This window comes from Passer domesticus, chromosome 2, assembly GCF_036417665.1.
Source record: "Passer domesticus isolate bPasDom1 chromosome 2, bPasDom1.hap1, whole genome shotgun sequence".
Taxonomy (NCBI): Eukaryota; Metazoa; Chordata; class Aves; order Passeriformes; family Passeridae; genus Passer; species Passer domesticus.
This window is the reverse complement of record NC_087475.1, coordinates 85,823,453-85,839,663: the sequence shown is the minus strand read 5'-3', so window position 1 is coordinate 85,839,663 and position 16,211 is coordinate 85,823,453. Positions and strand designations below refer to the sequence as shown.

At 41.9% G+C, this 16,211-nt stretch overlaps 1 protein-coding gene across 24 annotated transcripts in view; it reads right to left on the bottom strand.

The window, feature by feature from the left end:
* The window catches only part of TENM4 (teneurin transmembrane protein 4), a 1,559,611-nt gene that overhangs the window by 584,635 nt on the left and 958,765 nt on the right, over positions 1 to 16,211 (bottom strand). For 18 of the 24 annotated variants that reach the window (XM_064409700.1, XM_064409695.1, XM_064409706.1 and 15 more), the window contains exon 1: positions 15,061 to 15,173. The exons of 3 other annotated variants lie outside the window; for them this stretch is intronic. The gene's annotated coding sequence lies outside the window, so the exon portion shown is untranslated. Of the gene's footprint in view, positions 1 to 15,060; positions 15,315 to 16,211 lie in introns of those variants that run through there. 3 more of the 24 variants (XM_064409702.1, XM_064409699.1, XM_064409703.1) reach the window with 1 other exon arrangement.

Below are 16,211 nucleotides of genomic sequence, written 5' to 3'. Positions count from 1 at the left end.
AGCTGGACTCTGGACAGTCGGAGAACCACAGCCATGGACGGCTGTGCTCAAAGTGTCCACCAGGTGTTAACATTCAATATCAATCTGTCATTTCCCTTGTTTTCCCTTCAAGCTGATTCATCTGTTTGACAGCTGTCATTCAATACTTTCTTGGGTATTCTCACTTAGAGAAAAGGATAACCTATCATCCTTTTGAGTAGAAGCATGGCTGCATCAAAGCTGATCACAATCAAATATTTTGTCTATATTACAGACAAAAGAACAATAACCTTGGACAAAATGAATCAGCTTGACAACAGAAATTTTAAAAAGACCGCCTCCAAGGAATTAGCCTGAAATCTACACTGTAGACATAGGGTTAAAATCAGAGATGATTGACATTAAACTTCCCTTGTTCGTTGTCCCAGCTGCAAGAATCTTGCAGTGTTTTACCTAGTGAGACAAGGAACTACTGGAACTGGTCCAACTCGACCATGCAAAGCAGCTTAACAAGCAAAAGCATCATTTGTGGCAATTTTCTTGACGTTCCAGAATGACTCTCATGGAACCTCAAAGGTGAAATGATCTAACAGAAAAGTGGAATTGTTTTGAAAACGAAACCCCCACATTTCACATTAAGTGGAGCTAGGAAATAGGACCCAAAACACCTTGCCTCCTCCTGCTCTGACAGAAAGTGGTTAATTGCTATATTTGGTGAGAAAATGTATTTAAAAGCATAAAATTGAAGGTTTAATTATATTTGGTATGTGTTACTGGCAGAGCTTCATGAAATGATCAACAATTATCTTTCTCATCCATCAAGTGTTCAGGGATCACACAAGGACAGGGAGTAGGAATATGAAGTAAGCTGTGCCAAAAACATAAAAATGTGTTGTTTCTCTTGTAGCTTTCTTAATTTTTTCCCCCACATTTTCCATGCACATCATTCAAATTAAAGTGGGTTTTTTCAGCATAGCTACTTTCCGACTTATCTGGAAGCAATCAACCCCACAAAACCTTTTGGGCATGAAACTCGCTACAGGACACAGTGGAGTCTCATTTTAAACCAAGAACAAATTAACGCATTCCAATTTAACTTCAGCACTTGATTAACCCAAAATGAATAAAAAATGCTGTTCATTGACATGCAATCCCATCTTTATTATATTGCTACTCGTAAAACTTCATATGCAATGGCACAACTCTGCCAAAACATTCAGACAACAAAAACCAGATTAATTTCGGATATTTACACATGTTTCTGAAAGACTGAGATATTTCATGCCTACAACTAAACCTTAATTAGTGCTAAAATTACAATACAATGCATCCCATCAAAGTAGGCATGCTATTTATAGCTGCATATTTAACTCTTGGGTTGTCAGGTGCTCTGTACATCAGGATCACTAATATCCTGTTTAGCAAAGATATTCAGAGCTTAAAACAGAGCTGGAGGGGGATGCACAATATTCCATGCTGGGAATGCCACTGGAATGATGTAACTCATGAATAGTGACATTATTAGTACTTACATGCTTATCTATTTACTTTGTCATTATTTCTTGTTGAGGTACTCGGCCTGGTTGTGGAGGATGAACAGTAGAAAGCTTGGTGCTGCCAAGAGATGTGGATGCACTTAATGGGAAAATCCATTACTTCAGGGAAGGGCTGCGATTTCTGTGGGATTCTACAAAAGGCTAAGCTTTTGACACATATAAAAGTCCCAGAAGAGCAGTTATTTGTTGTTTATTATGAGGGGATATTTGAAATGGTGGCTTGAGGCCTGGAGTGTTCTAAATTCGTCACGCAACATGCACAATTTTAGTTACCCACAGGGAATTAGAGCTTGAACACAGTATTTGGTGTTCCAGCCTGACCACGATAACCAAAGCAGAGCTCTTCCTGCTTTCACCATCCAAAATTGGAATGCAGAGAAGAGGGGCAGTATAATGGAAATGTTCCCTACCACAACACAATGCGTGGTCTCACCAAGCACAGAGAGAGTCAGTGCTTGCCAGCCACTTGGGGATTTAGTTTTGTCCAGCTTTTATTGAAGACTCTTATCAAGCAGAGGGAGCAGGTAACAGAGCGAAAGAATAAAGAGCTCCTTTAACTTCTGTGCTTGAAATCTGTTTGCCCCCAATTACCATCTGTCAAAGCAATTCACTCAGGTGCTTGCATTTAGCTGGGATCAACAGGTACACAAAACATGGCAGAGCATATTGCACTTGATGTAGAGGTGACACAGAGCATTTTATCCACCATGTAATAAGGGAGCTATAGCAGATATTTTGACCTGGGTGTTGCATGGAGCCAGCTTCCAGTCACCATGTCAGATATGCTATTAGCACTTAGGTTTATGGATCTCAAATTTATGCCAGTTAGTGCTGGTAACATAATAATGATGGGAGCCTTTGAAAACAAAACTCTATCTTCTGTTTTTAAGGACAGAATAATCCAGAGACAATTCCACAAAGTAAAAATTAGAGAATCTGATTGCCCAAAAGAGCTATTTTCAAAGGTCATATGCATTGTTAATAAAAGTTTGAATAACAGTGAGGAAAAAAACCTGTGAAATATCCAATAACTTACGTGAAAAAGCAAATATCAGGTTATAGATAAGAGAAGCATGAGGCATGATCCCAATATATATGTTTTCTTTCAAATCTAGATGTCTACTTGGAGATATCCACTAAAAGCCCACACATTAATTGCAAAGGAGAAAAGATAATAGTTGAATTTATTTAGTTCTTTTGTTCCAGGTGTTTCATGGCCATCAGTCTGAAATTTTGAAAGAGGCCCACATTGAAGATAACCCTATAAACAGGGTAACTTGGGACATAAAAAGAAAAGGCTAAAAAAAAAAGGTAAACTTTCCCCACATATGGTTCTAACAGATGTGGTTTTAAATTACCATTGGGACATAATAATGTTTTTTGAATAGACTGAATGTTAAATAGTTGGCTCTTCCTATGTGACAGACATTAGTGCTCAGTGGTTTAAGCAGAAAACTCCCCATTTGTGTATTTAGCTGGCATGTACTTCATTTTCAGCCCACACTGGTCAGTATGATTTAATACCTTGGCCTGATGTCCCTCTCACCAGCAAGAAAAAGGATAAAATTGGATTAAAGACATGAAACAAAACAAAGCCAGGCAACCCCCCCCCGCCCCCAGCAGCCAATGCCAGGCTCCTGCATTGTTCCTTACACAACAACTCCCGCAGCCCTGCAATGGGAGCTCACTGGAGATGACAGCTGAGGAAGAAAAACATTAAATAATTCAAAGCCACTAACATCAAGTCTGATGTAGGTATAAAAATAGTTACAAAACACCACTCTACATGTTTTCATTATAGGAACTTTGACTTACTTGGAAACATCAAGAAAACCTCAAACGTATGCCACTCCTAGCCTCACATGCTCAATTAGTCCAGCAGTGGAAATGACATCCATTTCCAAACCAGCCTTCAATTTTCATGGCCATTTTGTGCTTCTGCACTGGGGGAGCCAGCTCTGTTCCGCAGCAGGAGTGAAAAAGCCTGATCCAGAGACCATTAAAACCAACAGGAGCCTTTGAATTAACAGTAATGATTCTTGGATCTGGCCCTGGTTTAAGTTAAAGTGTTGTGGTGCTTTGGGGATTGAAACAAGATGGAATGTGATTGGCTTTTGTTATCTTCAAAAAAAATCTCTGCTGCTGGGAGTGTCCACTTTCAAACACTCAGTCTGCCAAAGCAGTGCACATTTAATAAAAAAAAAAAAGCCTTAATGAAATTCCTTAATAAGGAAACATGATGGCAAGGTAAGGTCCCACACAGTCTGTGTAACATTAACTCCAGGTGTTTTCATTTGAGCAGAGGGAAGGAGAGAAAAAAAGACCAGGAATACCGACATATGAAGAATATATGCCCCCACACATTAGATTGGGCAGCTTTGCTGGGGCTGGGTATCCCAATTTTATTGATTTGTGTATTTCATGCACAGCAGAGATGTTACAGACTTTTCATTCTTCCATGCTCTGAAATGGAGGGTGGGAAGAAAAAAAATAAAGGAAAAGAATCAAAGAGTCTTCAGTTCACAGAGCACAACAGAGCACCAGCTGCAGGAATCCAGCTCTAATGATGAAAGAGTTGGTAGATGTCCCTCTCTTCCTGGTGTTCCCCCATTTTCTCACCCCCTAAAAGATCCACTTTTATTTCCTAGTATCAGCTTCTGATATACCCTTATTCTCTGTTACCATCTTCTCAACTAGATGCATCCTGAGTCTGATGCTCCCTGGAGAAGACACGAGCCAAAATAAATAAATAAAATTGAACAAAACATTAATTATGCAGAAGGTATAAAAGAATACAAAAAAAAGTGATGCAGGTGTACAATAAAGTTGCTCTCCAGAGTATGTGATCAGCAGCATTCAGCACAGAAAGCCACAAACAGATGACATTTTAAAGCATATGGGGTGTATGCAGGGCTGTAAGCAATGGTTTGTAGCTTCTAAACGAGTCATTTGTGCATCCCTCCAATCCCAAATAAGATTGTGAACAGCAGCAACAATAATAAGCCATAAAAGCTAAGCCCTAAAGAAAGCCCTGTTCAGGTAGACCCAAGTGCTTGCCATCAAACAGGGCTGTAAGTGACAGGCAGGTGGTTTTGTCTGCTCACACATTCTTGTGAGATAAAAGCAAAACCAAAAAAGTAGGAAAAGTTTCCAAATCCCAGGCATCTTTGCAATGCATCATGAACACAAGAGGGATTTTAGGATAGAAAGAAGATGGAGGTACAGGGGAAACATGTCAGGCTGTGAGAAGATGATCATTTAGTTGTCCCTTGGAATCAGGATTCTGGTGGTTCAGTGTGGAGGAAGCAAGGGCATAACTTTCTGCTTTTGGGAAGAGCAAACACTGGCTAGAAAGAAGTATGAGAAAAAAACCCTGTTAGATGCTGATGATGAGAAGAAAAAACATTTGAGCAACAGACAACTTCACGGTCAGATGTCACAAGACAGGCAGGCTGGTTGTTCTTACTTTATATAAAGAAAGGGCATTTTGTTGGTTATATTTTTGTTCAGATTATCCCCAGGACAAGAATAAAAGACAAAATGAGAGCTTGTTTCATTGTTGGGCTTTCTGATCCTCTCATGAAGCCTCCAACCATTACACTACAACCTGCTTTCACAGTACTGGGTAACAAGCTGGGAGATGAAAACATCAGATGAAATTCAGTATCAGTAAAAGCGAAATAATAAAGGGAAAAACAGTTCTAACAATGCATACACAATATGGGCTGTAAATTAACTGGTGCCACACAGAAGGCTGGTTGAGGAATCTCCATGGGATGCCCTCTACAACTACCGGCTCTCTGCTCATGCCAGTTAAATGCACAGGAAAAATTCTGATTAGGGAAAACATAGACAATAAAAAGAGAAAAATCATAGAATCATTTATATTGGATAAGACCTGTAAGATTGCTGAGCCTAGCCATTAACCCAGCACTGCCACCACTAAACCATGTCCCTAAGAATCACATCCACACACTTACTGAACATTTTCAGCCATGGTGATTCCACCACAGCCTCATTCTCTCAGCAGCCATTCCAATGCCTGGTCGCTCTTTCAGTGAAGGAATTTTTCCTAATATCTAATCTAAACTTCCCCTGGTGCCACTTGAGGTGATTTCCTCCTGTCCTGTCACTGGTAACTTGGGAGAAGAGACTGACCCCCACCAGGCTACACTCTCCTTTCAGGGAGATGTAGAAAGCGATAAGGTCCCCTCAAGCTTCCTTTTCTCCAGGCTAAATATAATATGGGATGATGTTTTATAAGGTAAAATGCATTTCTGTCTTAATGCTGCATATGTTTTGGGCCTGCCCATGTCTATATTAGAGAGTGGAATTAATAAGGACAGAGGAAAAAGACAAAGCTGAAAAGATTATCAGGAATATGGAAAGACTTGTGGAATAGATAAAGTAGGGTGGGGATTTTCATCTTAGAATAGAAAAACGAAACCAAAGAGTAGAAAGAATTTATCCTGCTGTATAACCCACAAAGTAGGAGTCATCTAATGAAATTACCAAACTGAGAGGTTAAAGCAGAAAAACAGGAAGGCTTATTCACTCATTTAATGACTTTAAATTTTGAAACTTTTTCTCGTGGCAATCATAACTACATGCTGGATTCAAAAAGAATCCAGCAAATTGTTAGAGGACAACTGCTTCAAGCCCCACTAAGCAGGATGGTTCAAAAGACTGTCCTGAAGATAGAAGACTGTAATGAAAAAGTGCACTCGGTATTTTAACATTAATGAAATTAGACTTCATATCAGTACAATCAAACTACTGTAAATAGTTGGTAACCTAGAAAAAGCTCCTTGGTCATGGCTCTAGCCTAAACCCTCATCACCTCCACAAAGCTGTTTGTGCCCCCTTCTTTCTCTCTTCTCCTTGGCAAATGCTTCCACCACATTGATTCAATACAAGTCACTAAGTCACCAGAAATAAACCAAAACCCCAAGCAAAAGATGGAGCTAGTTTTGTCCTGGGTTGATAAATTAAATTGCAGAATCATAGAGTCACAGAATAGTTGGGAAGGCACTTTAAAGATCACATAGTCCCAGCCCTCTCTGCCATGTGCAGAGACACCTCCCACCAGACCAGGATGCTCAGAGCCCCATCCAGCCTGGCCTTGAACACTGCCAGGGGTGGGGCATCCACAACCTCTCTGAGCAACCTGTGCCAGCGCCTCACTACTGTCACAGAAAAGAGTTTTTTCCTAATATCTAATCTAAATGTGCCCTCTTTTATCTTAAACCATTGCCCTTGTCCTACCACTACATGCTCTTGTCAAAAAGGCATAAATCATCAGATGTATTCTGAAGGAGTCAAAGAACAGAAGCTGGGGAGGGAGGACATTGGAATGGGAGGAGAGGGGGAGAGCAGGACCCATCTCCTTCCATGCCAATAGGTCCCTAAATTTGGCTCTGATGTGAAACTGCAGCCTGAGAGTCACTTGTGATGATGACAACAAAAGAAAAAAGTTGGTCACATCAAAATACAATTATCTGTTCTTTCAGTTTTCTGGGTTTCCATTTCTTTTTTTTCCCCCCTTGGTTTTTTTTTTTTTTTTTTGGCTCTGGTTTGTGATAACAGTTGCTCTTACAATATAATGTTTCTATACTAAATAAGAATTCCTCTGTCAGCAGGACATTGAACCTGATGGTGGGATACATTGGAGTTTGTGGGTTTGCTCTGTCAGTGCAAGATCTCCTAAGATTTCTTTGGATTTAATCCCATCCTACAAATCCTGCAATGCTGTATCACTTTGATGTGACTTTGTGGGATTCTCATTACTTGCATTCACTTCGGTTTCCAGGAAGCTTGAGATTTCATCATCTGCTAACATATGCTGAAATGCATGTGTCAGATCTATAATAAATTTCCAATATAAAAAAAAAAATCTATAAAACACACAAATACGAAATTAGTTTGTAACACAATCTCCAGTTCTCTGTTTATTAGGGAAAGACGAAGTTGGTAGTGCTGTCAATTATGGGAAGAGTGAGGCAGCTTTAATAATAAAACAGCATTCACAGTTTCTTATAACCATACTAAGCAAATTGTTTGGCCTGAAAATTTCCATGCCAGCTGTCTGCCTCAGGCTGAAGTTTTTTGGAAAATTTCAGTCAAAACAGTTCAGCAGATTCTGAGAACAAGGCTAAGGAAAAATATGTTGTTTTACTAAAGTTAAAAAAAAAAGACTTTAGCTTTCTTTCTGAAACCTCCTCTGGGATTTTTAGGACTTTAGAGGAAGGACTTGAAATTTGCCTGGGAGAGAACTGTTTTTCTTCTAATGAATTTTGTGCATATCTGTGTGAATTCAGCCAAGTTTAGACATCTCTGATAAAAACACTGTTGCTACATGCTCCCGGGTGCATTTGTACATATTTGCCAGCTTCCGTCACTCACATTTCTACCTGTGTATGACTAAACAAGATGTTTTATGCTATGGGAAGTGCCAGGTCTGCATTCAAGTGTCAGAACTGCAATCAGAGATGCTCTCTGGCTCTTGGCATGATCTCAAGCTGGTAGGAACTGAATGAAGTTGGGATGAGAGACTTGGAGAGAAGGGGTTAGAGGGGTGAAAATGGGATTGTAGAAATGAGCTGGATGAGGCAGGGCACAAGGAGAAGACTTGGAGAAAGATGGACTGAGGGATCTGTTTAGAGGAGCAGAGTACTCTGTTAAACTAAGCCATTGACATACAGAGGGAGACCAAATTAAGGCAATGTCACAAAGCTGCTATCTCTTGGATGACTCAGTAAAACCAAAAGAAATCAACAAAAACTAGACTAACAGACCAATAGTATGATTTAAAAGTATATATTGGAGACCCATAATTTAAGTAAAAATCACAATGAAAGGTGCCTTAATCAAGTGTCTGAATAATTAAACAGTCATTATTTGCAAGGCAGTGTTTTACCCAAGCCTGGAGATGAAGCAATGAGAATTAAAAGTAGAAGAGGAGGTTTTACAATCCCTGTCTCACCCGCTGCAGAGCTGGGAGGTTTGTACTGACTAAAGAGAGGATTGTAGAATGAGGACAAATGTGTTTCAGATGAAGAATTCAGATGATGCCCCAAGACTGTGGGCAATGCTGGGCAAGTCCATTCAACCCAGCATTTCATACTTGTGTAGGAGTGTATTGCAGCCTATGGATGATCATCTTGACAGCTCAGAGTCTGATCTGCTGAAGTGTCAAGCATCCACAGCAGCAATCAAAGGCTGTGTGAACTTTGCATTGTTTTAGCACCACCGTAAGGAAACACCGTAAGTAATCTGGGATCATGGCTCTGTCTGCAGGAACACATCAGTTCTTGAGAGGGTTCTCTGCTTTCTAGAACAAAAATCTGTGCCAAAAGGCTGATCACACCTTAAACCCAGATGCCCAAAGGGTAATTTTCTAGAAATAGAAGCATTTGCTTCTTCCAAACGGACAGGATCTGTGCTGACCACAGCGCAACCACCTAATGCTCTTTGTATCAACAGGCAGAAAGCAAATTCCAGTGTCCCTCATGCTCTGTCAGTTTTTCCAACCACTTCTGGCAGTCACTTCTAAAAGCTTTTGGCTAACCAAACTCTCCCTTCCTATTCTTCTTTATGTTACAGAGATAAGGATGAAATGGTTTTCAGCATCCAAACACACAGAGGCAGTTCAAAAGGAATAAGCAGAATATTGAAAACCTTCCATTATATAATTTGGGGGTTCAGTTTGTAAGACTGGCCCATTTAAGTCCAGATGACCCACAGGAAGAGATGGTTTATGAATTGCAGGCCTCCAGGACTTTCCTTTTATGTGAACAGACAGTGCTTGAAGATGCTGGTGCCCAGAAAATGAATCCTGGCTTCTCTTATACTCCACACAGCATGATATTATAGGATCATAGAATATCCTGAGTTGGAAAGGGTCCATAAGGTTCATTGGGTCCATAAGGTTCATTGGGTCCAACTCCTGATATAGAAAACCGAGACTGATTTTATGAATTGACCCAATATTCCTCAGAAGGAACAGGCCCAGACTGGATTTTTTTTAAGCAATTTTAAGATTTAGAGTACACATTTTGGAGTTTGAAGGTGTGACAACAAAGCCTATGAACCCTTATTGCATACATGATGCAGGGTTAGACTAAAACAGAAAAATAGGATTTAATCTTCTAACTCTTTTACTGTATAACTAATGAATCTCCAGAATACTTTGAAGGCTCAGTGTGTGCGAACGCATGTGCTGGCAAGTGATACAGCTTCTACTCAGTGTTTAAAGAGAAAACGGCACTGAATAATCATGTAAGACCAAAATCAGTGGGGAGTGAGACATTTCGTGCTTTCATGTTTGCTGTTGCTGCTGGGGTAGCACATCTGCCACCGGTGCCTAACAGTGATTATGGCAGTGGAGCAGCATTCTGGACTGCAGTGGTTATCCTAGACCATAGCAAATGCTGCTTCACTAGAATGTGTGGAGATATCTGTGAAATCTCACTGAGCCATCCCCATTTAAATGAACTGATAAATGCAGTTCAGTGAGCTCCTCCAGCTAAATTGACCATCAGCAACTCCTCTCTCCTTCTTCCTTCTTAGCTCCACTTAAAAAAAGAACAAGGATTGTGTCACATCCTAGAAAGCAACTCTAGCTTGGAAGAGGAAACTTATCTGTCAGGCCTAATTTATTTCATAATGCGATTTCCTTCTTCTTGATGCCAACACTGGAAGAACAGAGAAATCTGTGACTGCTTTCATAGGCATCTTCACATTCAAAAGATCACCTCTGCTGATACCCAGCAGGGCAACATTCGATGAAGTTTGAATCCCCCTACAGCACAAACAGCTTCATTCCAAGCAATTTGGTATAAAGGCAAAAGGATTTTTGTGAGTAAGGCTCAAACTTTCCAAAATTCGAACTTTCTGTAAGACGTGTTTGTCACTGCACACAGAGAAGGAAACATGCCCTCCTACTCACATTTCAACTCTGCCTCTACAGATGCTCCAGGGAGAGCAGAACAGCTGGCCAAAAAAAAAATATATATATATATTTCTAACAAAATCATTTATCTACCAAGGGAAGCAAGGGTGAAACAGCACAGAAGAATAAAAATTGTACATTTATTCCTGACTACATTAAGTCCTGTAGCCACACTACAGCACCACTCCTCATGGTAGGCTGACATAATTAAGATATAAATGTCTCTGTGATTCTTTTTCTTTTTAACCTCAAGTAAAGAGGAAATGGATATACTTCTGCTTTAAAAAAAATGTTATATTATAGAACTTTTTCCTCTGAAACATATCGGTCAAGGATCCATGAATACCCAATTCACAGGGAAGTGGTGCAAGTTACTCTGTCAAAGTACCCAGCAATGCAAATTTGTCAGTTAAAAGCAGAAACAGAGTATTTTGGTTTTTTGTTACAATAAGCTGTGCTGATGGACCTTGTAACAGGGCAGGTAACAGCCAGTCTTTAAACCTGAATTGACATTGATTTACAGGGTTTCATTTCTTTGAATCAAATCTGAGGGAGAGCGAGTTTCAAGCTACTTCATCTCTCGAAATAACAACTACACATTTCTTAAACGCAAGAATTTGTTTTGAGAAAACAAAATATAAAATCTCAACTGTCTACACAGTTAAGATAAAGGGAAAAGTGATGTTAAAGACACCAAACTAGCAAGGTTTTGTTTATTCATCTTTTTTTAATTCTACTTTTCCTCTCCATAAATTTTTAAAACCTCCTTGATTTGAAGTCCTAATAATAAATATGCCACGCAACATTCCTCCTGTCAAATCTCTCTCTTCATGGTATTACCGCAATATTTGTAACTTTTGATCTGGAAACATCAAGTTACATAAGATCATAGTTCTTCTTCTTGTAAAGATGTGATTCTGTCAGAAAATGAACCATTGAAGCGGGAACTTAACAGAACTGGAAATGACTTTCCCAGGGAAAAGGTAGTTCTGCTTAAGCATCTCAGCTATTTTAAAGTGCAAGAACTCAATGTTTTATTCTCCTGAGCAGAGAAATGGCAAAATACCAGGTTAAAAATAATCAGAGTAGGCTCTTAATTGGAATAGTGTACATGTTGTAGACAGAATGAAATAACATTTCGTTATTATGCACTCCAGGAAACCAGTGAAATAAAATAAAATAAAAAATTCACTTTGTAAAACAAAAATAACATTTTCCCTTGCCAGCATACTATCTGCTCACCAAAACAAATGGAAAGCATCTATTTTAAATGAGTCAAGGAAAATAATTAAGCTGCATGGACTTAAAATTGCAGAGTCTTCTCAGCCCAAATCTCACTCCTTCCCCAGACCCACTGAAATTAGAGAGATATCTCTCTTTTTACATCCATGTAGTAAATTAAATTGGGGGCAAGGGGGACTATCTCCCCTCGCCCCCAGTGAAAACCAGATGAACAGCTTTACCCTCATCTCTCCATGATTTTTCCCTATCCTTTAAAATTAGAGAAGGCAAATTCTCCCCAGAAAAGCCTTTCTAAACCAGGACCCTTTGCTAATAAGAAAAGGAAGCTACGAAGTAAACTTCTGCATCTCCTTTTGCCTCTTACCCCTTTCCTTGCCAAAGAACAACCCGAGAACATTTTTCCATATTAATGACTCTCTTTCTTCACCAAAACATGACATTTCTTCTCCAGGTCACACATATAAATAACAGATGAATTGAAAATATCCCCTGTGAAGATGTGAACACATTCATGCATGTATGGATGAGAAGGGAGGGTGAGGCACAGAGGCAGAGTCCCTGTAAAGATATAGTGCATCTGAGAGCAGTGTCTGTAATTCCCAGTCTTGGTGATTCTTTTTTGTGGGGGAAAAGGGGAAAAAAGTGAAACAGGTTGTCTGCAAAGGCAGCTGCCCTCCTGCCCTGCCCCAGTTGCATGTGCAGACCCCCTTCCCAGGATGGTGGGTGCAGAGCAGCGGTCCTGCTCTCAAGGAAAGTGCAACACAGGTTACATTTTCAGGTGCCTGGGAAATGCCCAGCCACACACCGAGACCTCACGGTCCCCTCTCTGCCTCCAGACCGGCTGCAAACTAGCAGAGAGCCCACTTCTCTTTGGCCATGCACTGACTTGGGGATTGCATTCTCAAGGGATCATGGCAGCAAAGAATTTTCCTGGCTACAAACCAGCCCACTCCAGCAAGCACTGATCCAGCAGCGTGGCAGAGTCTGGGAGCTGGGAATTTTACAAGGACGGGCAGCTCGCAATGGCCACAATCGAGCAGATTCCTACAGCCTTGTAACACAGGCAGAGCCGAGTGAGCTGCTCTGGAGTCCTGCCTCACTGCAAAACAGTGCAAGAGACACGTCTTCCTCCCTTTGTGCTTCCCCCCACCACACTAAATATATATATATATATATATATATATATATATATATATACACACACATACATACTCCTTGTTTTTTCCGCCCAAGCCTATAAAAGTGTTACAGGCAGAGCACTAAGTGGGAGGCGCCTGGCTCTGAAGAGGCCAATGAAATAAATTAAATACAAATCCCTGGCTCAGCCCCAGCCTCCCCCAGCTACCAGGGGAGAGGTTGGGGTTCCTGACGGCCAATCCCCAGCTCCTGCCAGAGCCAGAGTGCGGGTGGCATACGCGGACTGCTGGCATGCTATAGGTGAATGTATGTTAAGCCTTGAATGTTGCAGGCACATATGGTGCACATGTTGGGAGCAGAGCACTTTCGATAGAAGAGGAGGGGCTACACTACTAGTAGGCAATTTTATTAGGGTCAGTGAAGCCGAAAGAAATGGGATCGCGATAGGCTAGGAGCTGCCAAATTCCCCTGCCCAGCTCCGGCACCCCAGAGCAAAGAGCAGCACACTAACAACTTGCCAGGCTACAGCAGAAGTTTACCTATAAAAAGCACACAGACAACTTCAAACTTCAAAGATTTGCTCTCATTTTCTCATTTTATGGCCCTCCCTTCCCATGGGACTTTTCTTAGGGGGGGAAAAAGAAAGAAAAAGATGCAGCTGTAAATTCAAGGTGAGGCTTCACTGCAAAAAGTTAAAAAGGAAGCTAGGGTTGAGGTGGAGAGACTAATTTTTAGCTTGATTCAGGAGTTTGGTATTTTGCCTTGTTTACTTATTATTTTTAAATCATAAGAGATTGAACTTTCCAGGAAAAACCATGAGCAAATGTATTCAAGATGCAGAAAGGTCTTGCCCATCTATCCGATGAGCATTTAGTAATTTCTGTTTTGGCTGTATGAAAAAAGTATTTCAGACTGTGTATCCCATAAAACAAGGCAGTGGCATATATATGGGGGTTTTTTTGCTAGATTTTGGGTTTTGCGTACTTTTTTGTTTGTTTGTTTTGTTTCATTTTGGTTTTGTTTTCAAATCATGTGCTTACATGGTTGTAACCACTGTGAATTTCTAAGTGTGGTCACGATAAGGAAGTAAATAAATACTTGTGAATTATTCTAGAGTTTTGGGTGGGGGGGGTTTAAATTATTATTTTTTAAAGATTTAGAAATTTCTTAACAACCACTTGTTTTGAAGCAAAATGTCCCAGATATTTTACAATATATTTTCAATCAAAACAAATCCCAGCAAATAAATGCCCTGGTTTTGGGTTCAAAAGCCCAAATTTGTATTTGAGAATGCAAATTGCTGAGAATACAAGCAGGAGTCTGAACCACTGCATTTCTTCCAGGCACTCCAGCATCTTTTTTCCAACACCACACTATTTGGGCAATCTTTTAATCCTGGCAGGGCATGGCTGGAAGCAGGGCTTTAACATTTAATGCCTAAGAAACAGACTTGTCACTCTACTTGCAGTCAAGCACATTTCTTTTTAATTTTTTTGCTTTTTGTTGGAGGCAAACCCACCTTTCCTTGGGAAATGGGAGACCCCATCCTCACCCCCGATTCTAGCACGGATCCAAATGTAAACATACACACACAGACACACTCCCACCACGCACCACCCTGCAGCAGGACATGAGTATGGGGGCTTCAGACAGAGCCGAAAGAGCCTTGTGGGCTGAGAAATACCAAGGCACTTCTTTCCTATTCTATTTTTTTTCTGCCTCCTTTCCTCCCTGCTTTTACTATTACATAAATAACACCGATTGATCTTAAAGCTGCATCCTTGCTCCAGTGCCTCCCAATCTGCACTGCTGCCTTCCCCCAGCACAGCCGCACCGCTCGGGGTGCAGAGGGAAGGGTCGGGGAGGGGGAAGGTTGGATGGGAGAATCCACTCCAAACATACCCTGAAGCAAGGTTTTGGCAGTCTGGGGGTGCCCGATCCCCCCGCCCCAGCCCGGAGCTTCCCGCAGCATCTTTGCCTCCCTCCGAATTGCTGCAAACTGTGCGAAGGGAGGGCAGGGAGCTGGGCAGGAGGGAAGGATGGATGCTGGGGAGGGAAAGCCAGGGATTCAGGGAGCTTCTCCCCAGCCCCAGCCTGTGTGCCTGGCTGTTTGGTGGGAAGAGAGAAGGGGGAAGGGAAAATTCAAGAAGGGTCTACGGCATAAAATACACTTTTCAGAGGAAAAGCGAAGCTTACCATGTCTGCAGCTTCCCCCCACCGAAATGCCACTTCTGTGTCCAGCGATCCCAAAGTGGAAACTACAGGCAGGCACCGGAGCTCATCTCCGCAGGCAGCTCAGACATACACCGCTGCCACCCCCAAAAATCAAAATCAAAATAAATTAAAAAAAAAAAAACAAAAAAAAAAAACAAACAAACGACGACTGGTCCAGCTTCTTTCCTGACAGGAATCGTCCTGGTAGGACTGCCCAAAATAAGAAGCTGCAATCCAAAGGCTTTATTTAAAGCTTCCCCCCTCCTCCTCCCTCTCTCCGTGCCTCGCTCGCTCTCTCCCTCTCGCTGTTACACACAGAGAGAAAGAGAGACACACACAGGTTACATGAATGGGAGGCAGGAGCCGGCGCTCCCGGCTGGAATGACAGGCGCACATGCGGCTGGCGGCTGCCCACCCCAGCGGCGTGGGAACAGCTCGGACACGGCCTGCGGATGCGTGGAGAGGGGCACGGGGTGGGAACAGGCATGGGGTGGCATGAGCATGGACATGGCAGGGGCATGGGGCCAGGGAGGACACAGAGACGGGCACGGCAGGGACGTGGGGCTGAGGGAATACAGACATGGGCACGGTCACAATCATAGAAGAGACATGGGCCAGGGATGTACGTAGACACGGGCATGGCACGGGCATGGGGAGAACACAGGCACTGGCATGAGATGGGAATAGGCACAGGCATGGGCATGATGCAGTCGTGGCACAGGCATGGATCAGGGGAGGACACAAACATAAAGCCTAAGAAACAGACTTGTCACTCTACTTTGGGACATTGGGAGAAGGGCTCGGGCATGGCATGGGCATGAAGGGGGTTTGGGCATGCACACAGGCATGCATGGCATGGAGAGGGGATGGACAGGGATATAGGGAGGGGATGGACGTGATGTGGGCAAGGACAGATATATGGGCATGGTGATGAGATGGATCAAATGTGGACGTTAGAATATGAAGGTATTAAGGACAGGAGAGGATGTGCTTGGGTATAATAGGAACAGGTTGGTCTTGGGCATGGATTAGGCATAGGGTTGAGTTGGAATGGCATTGGCTTTTGCATGAGAATGGAGTGGGAATCAGGGTGGAGGCAAGAAGAAACTGGAGATCTGCCTCAGGTGGTGCCT